This window comes from Budorcas taxicolor, chromosome 6, assembly GCF_023091745.1.
Source record: "Budorcas taxicolor isolate Tak-1 chromosome 6, Takin1.1, whole genome shotgun sequence".
Classification (NCBI taxonomy): Eukaryota; Metazoa; Chordata; class Mammalia; order Artiodactyla; family Bovidae; genus Budorcas; species Budorcas taxicolor.
The window spans coordinates 11966040-11974002 of NC_068915.1; the positions used below are offsets into that span (position 1 = coordinate 11966040).

Consider the following 7963-nt stretch of genomic DNA (forward strand, 5'->3'; position numbering starts at 1 on the left):
AAAACCATATGATCATCTCAATATATGCAGAGAAAACCTTTGACAAAATTCAACATCCATTTATGATAAAAACTCTCCAGAAAGCAGGACTAGAAGGACCATACCTCAACATAATAAAAGCTATATAAAACCCACAGCAAATATTATCCTCAATGGTGAAAAGCTGAAAATATTTCCTCTAAAATCAAGAACAAGACAAGGGTGCCCACTCTCATCACTACTATTCAACATAGTTTTGGAAGTTTTGGCAACAGCAATCAGAGCAGAAAAAGAAATAAAAGGAATCCAGATTGGAAAAGAAGAAGTAAAACTCTCACTGTTTGCAGATGACATGAGCCTCTACATAGAAAACCCTAAAGACTCCACCAGAAAATTACTAGAGCTAATCAATGAGTATACTAAAGTTGCAGGATATAAAATCAACACTCAGAAATCCCTTGCATTCCTATACACTAATAATTAGAAAGTAGAGAAATTAAGGAAACAATTCCATTCACCATTGCAACGAAAGGAATAAAATACTTTGGAATATATCTACCTAAAGAAACAAAAGACCTATATATAGAAAACTATAAAACACTGACGAAAGAAATCAAAGAGGATACAAATAGATGGAGAAATATACCATGTTCATGGATCGGAAGAATCAATATAGTGAAAATGAGTATACTACCCAAAGCAATCTATAGATTTGATGCAATTCCTATCAAGCTACCAACGATATTTTTCACAGAGCTAGAACAAATAATTTCACAATTTGTATGGAGATACAAAAAACCTTGAATAGCCAAAGCAATCTTGAGAAAGAAGAATGGAACTGGAGGAATCAACCTGCCTGATTTCAGGCTCTACTACAAAACCACAGTCATCAAGACAGTATGGTACTGGCACAAAGACAGAAATATAGATCAATGGAACAAAATAGAAAGCCCAGAGATAAATCCACACACCTATGGACACCTTATCTTTGGCAAAGGAGGCAAGAATATACAATGGAGAAAAGACAATCTCTTTAGCATGTGGTGCTGGGAAAACTGGTCAACCACTTGTAAAAGAATGAAACTAGAACACTTTCTAACACCATACACAAAAATAAACTCAAAATGGATTAAAGATCTAAACATAAGACCATGTTCTCCTCTAGGAGTTTTATAGTTTCTGGTCTTACATTTAGATCTTTAATCCATTTTGAGTTCATTTTTGTGTATGGTGTTAGAAAGTGTTCTAGTTTCATTCTTTTACAAGTGGTTGACCAGTTTTCCCAGCACCATGTGTTAAAGAGATTGTCTTTACTCCATTGTATATTCTTGCCTCCTTTGTCGAAGATAAGGTGTCCATAGGTGTGTGGATTTATCTCTGGGCTTTCTATTTTGTTCCATTGATCTATATTTCTGTCATTGTGCCAGTACCATACTGTCTTGATGACTGTGGCTTTGTAGTAGAGCCTGAGGTCAGGCAAGTTGATTCCTCCAGTTCCATTCTTCTTTCTCAAGATTGCTTTGGCTATTCGAGGTTTTTTGCATTCCATACAAATCTTGAAATTATTTGTTCTAGCTCTGTGAAAAATATCGTTGGTAGCTTGATAGGGATTGCATTGTATCTATAGATTGCTTTGGGTAGTATACTCATCTTCACTATATTGATTCTTCCAATCCATGAACATGGTATATTTCTCCATCTATTAGTGTCCTCTTTGATTTCTCTCATCAGTGTTTTATAGTTTTCAATATGTAGGTCTTTAGTTTCTTTAGGTAGATATATTCCTAAGTATTTTATTCCTTTCGTTGCAATGGTGAATGGAATTCTTTCCTTAATTTCTTTTTCTACTTTCTCATTATTAGTGTATAGGAATACAAGGGATTTCTGAGTGTTGATTTTATATCCTGCAACTTTAGTATACTCATTGATTAGCTCTAGTTATTTTCTGGTGGAGTCTTTAGGGTTTTCTATGTAGAGGATCATGTCATCTGCAAACAGTGACAGTTTTACTTCTTTTCCAATTTGGATTCCTTTTATTCCTTTTTCTGCTCTGATTGCTGTGGCCAAAACTTCCAGAACTATGTTGAATAGTAGCGGTGAAAGTGGGCAACCTTGTCTTGTTCCTGACTTTAGGGGAAATGTTTTCAGCTTTTCACCATTGAGGATAATATTTGCTGTGGGTTTGTCATATATAGCTTTTATTATGTTGAGGTATGGTCCTTCTATTCCTGCTTTCTGAAGAGTTTTTATCATAAATGGATGTTGAATTTTGTCAAAGGCTTTCTCTGCATCTATTGAGATAATCATATGGTTTTTATTTTTCAATTTGTTAATGTGGTGAATTACACTGATTGATTTGCGGATATTGAAGAATCCTTACATCCCTGGGATAAAGCCCACTTGGTCATGATGTATGATCTTTTTAATGTGTTGTTGGATTCTGATTGCTAGAATTTTGTTGAGGATTTTTGCATCTATGTTCATCAGTGATATTGGCCTGTAGTTTTCTTTTTTTGTGGCGTCTTTGTCAGGTTTTGGTATTAGGGTGATGGTGGCCTCATAGAATGAGTTTGGAAGTTTACCTTCCTCTGCAATTTCCTGGAGGAGTTTGAGTAGAATAGGTGTTAGCTCTTCTCGAAATTTTTGGTAGAATTCAGCTGTGAAGCCGTCTGGACCTGGGCTTTTGTTTGCTGGAAGATTTCTGATTACAGTTTCAATTTCCATGCTTGTGATGGGTCTATTAAGATTTTCTATTTCTTCCTGGTTCAGTTTTGGAAAGTTGTACTTTTCTAAGAATTTGTCCATTTCTTTCACGTTGTCCATTTTATTGGCATATAACTGCTGATAGTAGTCTCTTATGATCCTTTGTATTTCTGTGTTGTCTGTTGTGATCTCTCCATTTTCATTTCTAATTTTATTGATTTGATTTTTCTCCCTTTGTTTCTTGATGAGTCTAGCTAATGGTTTGTCAATTTTATTTATCCTTTCAAAGAACCAGCTTTTGGCTTTGTTGATTTTTGCTATGGTCTCTTTTGTTTCAGGATCCACTATGATCCTGAATAATAAAATGATTTCAGAGAATGGCACTGAAACATGTATACTACCATGTAAGAATAAAAGCAAAAATAAACAAATGGGATCTAATTAAAATTAAAAGCTTCTGCACAACAAAGGAAACTATAAGCAAGGTGAAAAGACAGCCTTCAGAATGGGAGAAAATAATGGCAAATGAAGCAACTGACAAACAACTAATCTCAAAAATATACAAGCAACTTATGCAGCTCTACTCCAGAAAAATAAACGACCCAATCAAAAAATGGGCCAAAGAACTAAATAGACATTTCTCCAAAGAAGACATACGGATGGCTAACAAACACATGAAAAGATGCTCAACATCACTCATTATCAGAGAAATGCAAATCAAGACCACAATGAGGTACCATTTCACACCAGTCAGAATGGCTGCGATCTGAAAGTCTACAAGCAATAAATGCTGGAGAGGATGTGGAGAAAAGGGAACCCTCTTACACTGTTGGTGGGAATGCAAACTAGTACAGCCACTATGGAAAACAGTGTGGAGATTCCTTAAAAAATTGCAAATAGAGCTGCCTTATGACCCAGCAATCCCACTGCTGGGCATACACACCAAGGAAACCAGAATCGAAAGAGACACATGTACCCCAATGTTCATCGCAGCACTGTTTATAATAGCTAGGACATGGAAACAACCTAGATGTCCATCAGCAGATGAATGGATAAGAAAGCTGTGGTACATATACACAATGGAGTATTACTCAGCCGTTAAAAAGAATACATTTGAATCAGTTCTAATGAGATGGATGAAACTGGAGCCGATTATACAAAGTGAAGTAGCCAGAAAGAAAAACACCAATACAGTATACTGACACATATATACGGAATTTAGAAAGATGGTAATGATGACCTTGGACACGAGACAGCAAAGAGACACAGATGTATAGAACGGACTTTTGGACTCTGAGGGAGAAGGAGAGGGTGGGATGATTTGGGAGAATGGCATTGAAACATGTATACTATCATGTAAGAAACGAAGTGCCAGTCTATGTTCGATACAGGATGCTTGGGGCTGGTGCATGGGGATGATCCAGAGAGATGATATGGGGTGGGAGGTGGGAGGGGGATTCAGGATTGGGAGCTTGTATACACCCGTGGTGGATTCATGTCAATGTATGGCAAAACCAATACAGTATTTTAAAGTAAAATAAAGTAAAAATAAATAAATTAATTAATTAATTAAAATAAACATAAGACCAGAAACTATAAAACTCCTAGAGGAGAACATAGGCAAAACACGTTCCAACATAAATCACATTAGGATCCTCTATGATCTACCCCCCAGAATGTTGGAAATAAAAGCAAAAATAAACAAATGGGACCTAATTAAAATTAAAAGCTTCTGCACAACAAAGGAAACTATAAGCAAGGTGAAAAGACAGCCTTCAGAATGGGAGAAAATAAGAGCAAATGAAGCAACTGACAAAGAATTAATCTCAAAAATATACAAGCAACTTCTGCCGCTCCATTCCAGAAAAATAAACGACCCAATCAAAAAATGGGCCAAAGAACTAAACAGACATTTCTCCAAAGAAGACATACAGATGGCTAACAAACACATGAAAAGATGCTCAACATCACTCATTATTAGAGAAATGCAAATCAAAACCACAATGAGGTACCATTTAATGCTGGTCAGAATGTCTGCTATCCAAGAGTCTACAAACAATAAATGCTAGAGAGGGTTGGAGAAAAGCGAACCCTCTTACACTGTTGGTGGGAATGCAAACTAGTACAGCCACTATGGAGAACAGTGTGGAGATTCCTTAAAAAACTGGAAATAGAACTGCCATATGACCCAGCAATCCCACTGCTGGGCATACACACCAAGGAAACCAGAATTGAAAGAGACACATGTACCCCAGTGTTCATCGCTGCACTGTTTATAATAGCCAGGACATGGAAGTAACCTAGATGTCCATCAGCAGATGAATGCATAAGCAAGCTGTGGTATATATATACAATGGAGTATTACTCAGCCATTAAAAAGAATACATTTGAATCAGTTCTAATGAGATGGATGAAATTGGAGCTTATTATACAGAGTGAAGTAAGCCAGAAAGAAAAACACCAATACAGTATACTAATGCATATATATGTGGAATTTAGAAAGATGGTAATGATAACCCTGTATGTGAGACAGCAAAAGAGACACAGATGTATAGAACAGGCTTTTGGACTCTGTGGGAGAGGGCGAGGGTGGGATGATTTGGGAGAATGTCACTGAAACATGTATATTATCATATGTGAAACGAATCACCAGTCCAGGTTTGATGCATGAGACAGGGTGCGTGCTCAGGGCTGGTGCACTGGGATGACCCAGAGGGAGGGGGTGGGGAGGGAGGTAGGAGGGGAGTTCAGGATGGGGAACACATGTACACCCACGGCAGATTCATGTCAATGTATAGCAAAACCAATACAATATTGTAAAGTAATTAGTCTCCAATTAAAATAAATAAATTTATTTTTTTTAAAAAAGGCTAACACATGTGCCTGGTAAGTTGTAGACATTCGATAAATAGATATTAAATAAATGAAAAAATAAAATAAAATGCACTAAATGGCTTATTAAGAATATTCTTTTTGTTTTAGCAGCCATAATGAAATAGAGACTCTAAGTGGAAAGCAAAGTCTTAGTCCATTCAGGTTGCTATATCAAATGTACTATACATGGAGTGACTTATGAACAATACAAGTGTATTTCTTGCAGTCCTGGAGGCCGAAAGTCTGGATCAGGGAGACAGCATGGTCAGGTTGTGGCAGGAGCCGTCTTCTGTGCTGTAAACAGCCATCTTCTCCTGGTATCCTCATATGGCAGAGCAGAAAAAGCAAGCAAATTCTTGCACAAGGGTGTTAATCCCACTCATGAGGGCTCTATCCTCATGATCTCATCTAATCCTAATTGCCTCCATAAGGCCCTACCTCTGAATACCATGACATGAGGACAGAGGGTAGGGTTTCAACATGAGTTTGGGGTACACAAACGGCTTGTAATAGAAAGCACTATTTTCCAAAAGGCTATCTTGCAAACAGTTTTAGCACTGCTTGTTGGATATGTGCATACAACTTGGAACTTATCTTTTCTTTGGCCAGATTGCAAATGTAGACAACCCTAGAAAAATAATGGTGATAAAGCAAGAAACCTCCATAATGAAGTTTAGTAGGAGAAAATATAGTTATTCTTTAAAAAATAAGCTTCTCACAATGGTTGCTTTGAACCAACTGCAATTAATGTTCCTACACAATGTAGGCATCCACCTTTAATAAAGCTGGCAGTGTTTAAAATCCCAGAAAACTCATCAAGCAACATGAAAGCATCTCTGCTCCATGTATAAAATGCTTTGTCCCTGTTGAGGCTGAGCTAATGACACTGTCAATAGCACAGAGGTGGCAAAGAGACACTTACATGGGCATTAATATCCAAAAAGGGAAAGAAGAGACAGCTTTGCACTTCAATTACTGCTTGTCTAAAGCCAAGAAAATTCACCCGAGAATAAAGCTTAAATTTATTACATGTCCACGTCCATCTAAAGCCCTAATTAGGGGAAGTGGCTCAGACCTAAGTGTTGTTATAAAGTGTCCTAGCAACCCACTCCAGTATTCTTGCCTGGAGAATCCCAGGGATGGGGGAGCCTGGTGGGCTGCCGTCTATGGAGTCACACAGAGTCGGACATGACTGAAGTGACTTAGCAGCAGCAGCAGCAGGATGATAAATAACGTCAATCAGTGACTGATGGTATGTGATGCATTCAAGGTTAAGGGGGAGAAAACTACAAGTTTGGGGGTTTGCATTTATTTTTAGAGAAGTGAAGTGAAATTTCTCAGTAGTGTCTGACTCTTTGCGACCCCATGGACTGTAGCCTACTGGGCTCCTCCATCCATCGGATTTTCCAGGCAAGAGTACCATTTCTTTCTCCAGAGGACCCAGGGATCAAACCCGTGTCTTCCACATTGTAGGCGAATGCTTTACCGTCTGAGCCTCAAGGGAAGCCCTGTAACATGCTAGGAATATTTTTAGAGAAGAAGAACATTAAACAGTAGCCTTTCTGCAATGTTATGAGAATCGGTTCCCTCTTCCTGCCCCCCTCATTTTCCACACAAACAAATCTGAATCCGTAAGAGGATACTTCAGAATTCTCAGCTGTAAGTAAAAAGATAGCTTTCAAAAATTCTTGTAAAAAATCAAAAATAAAAAACCTCTGCGGATGCAGGGAATAGTCTGAGAAGAAATCTCTAGGAAAAAAAAAAAGAAATCTCTAGGAATTACCAAGTGAATGAAATCAAGGTTCACAGTGCTGTGTGCTGTGAGTCGTACGCATAGAAGATTTCTCATTAAAGCAAAAAGGAGTTCAAATATAAAAATGTTAGATAAATTGGTTGTTTTTTAAATACATGCAGCGAAGTATGTTTTTTTCAGTTTCTTCTTTGAGTGATTTATATGCATACATATTTTAAAGTGATTTGAATAGAATTAGAAAACATAAATATATGGCTAGATATAGAGAATTATCCAACAATTACTGTTGACTAAAACTGGAATAAAGCCTGGGTAGCTCAGTTGTTAGAGCATCAGACTCTTAATCTGAGGGTTCAGGGTTCAAGTCCCTACCCATACACTGTGGTTCTGTGTTTTAGGACTTCCCTGGTGGCTCAGTGGTATAGAATCCACCTGCCAATTCAGAAGACTTGGGTTAGACCCCTGGATCTGGAAGAACCCCTGGAGAAGGAAATGACGCGCTACAGTCCATGGAGTCACAAAAGAGTCAGACACGACTTTGTGATTAAACAATACTGGAATAGCTTCTTTTATGAGGTACCCTCACGACTGAGCGACTTCCCTTTCACTTTTCACTTTGACACATTGGAGAAGGAAATGGCAACCCACTCCAGT

The 7963-nt window shown here is 37.7% G+C and overlaps 1 non-coding gene across 1 annotated transcript; it reads left to right on the top strand.

Moving 5' to 3' along the window:
- The first annotated feature begins 7615 nt into the window (after positions 1-7615).
- On the top strand, positions 7616-7688 carry TRNAK-CUU (transfer RNA lysine (anticodon CUU)). Its single transcript has one exon. It is a non-coding gene; the product is annotated as a tRNA-Lys (tRNA).
- The last annotated feature ends 275 nt before the right edge of the window (positions 7689-7963 follow it).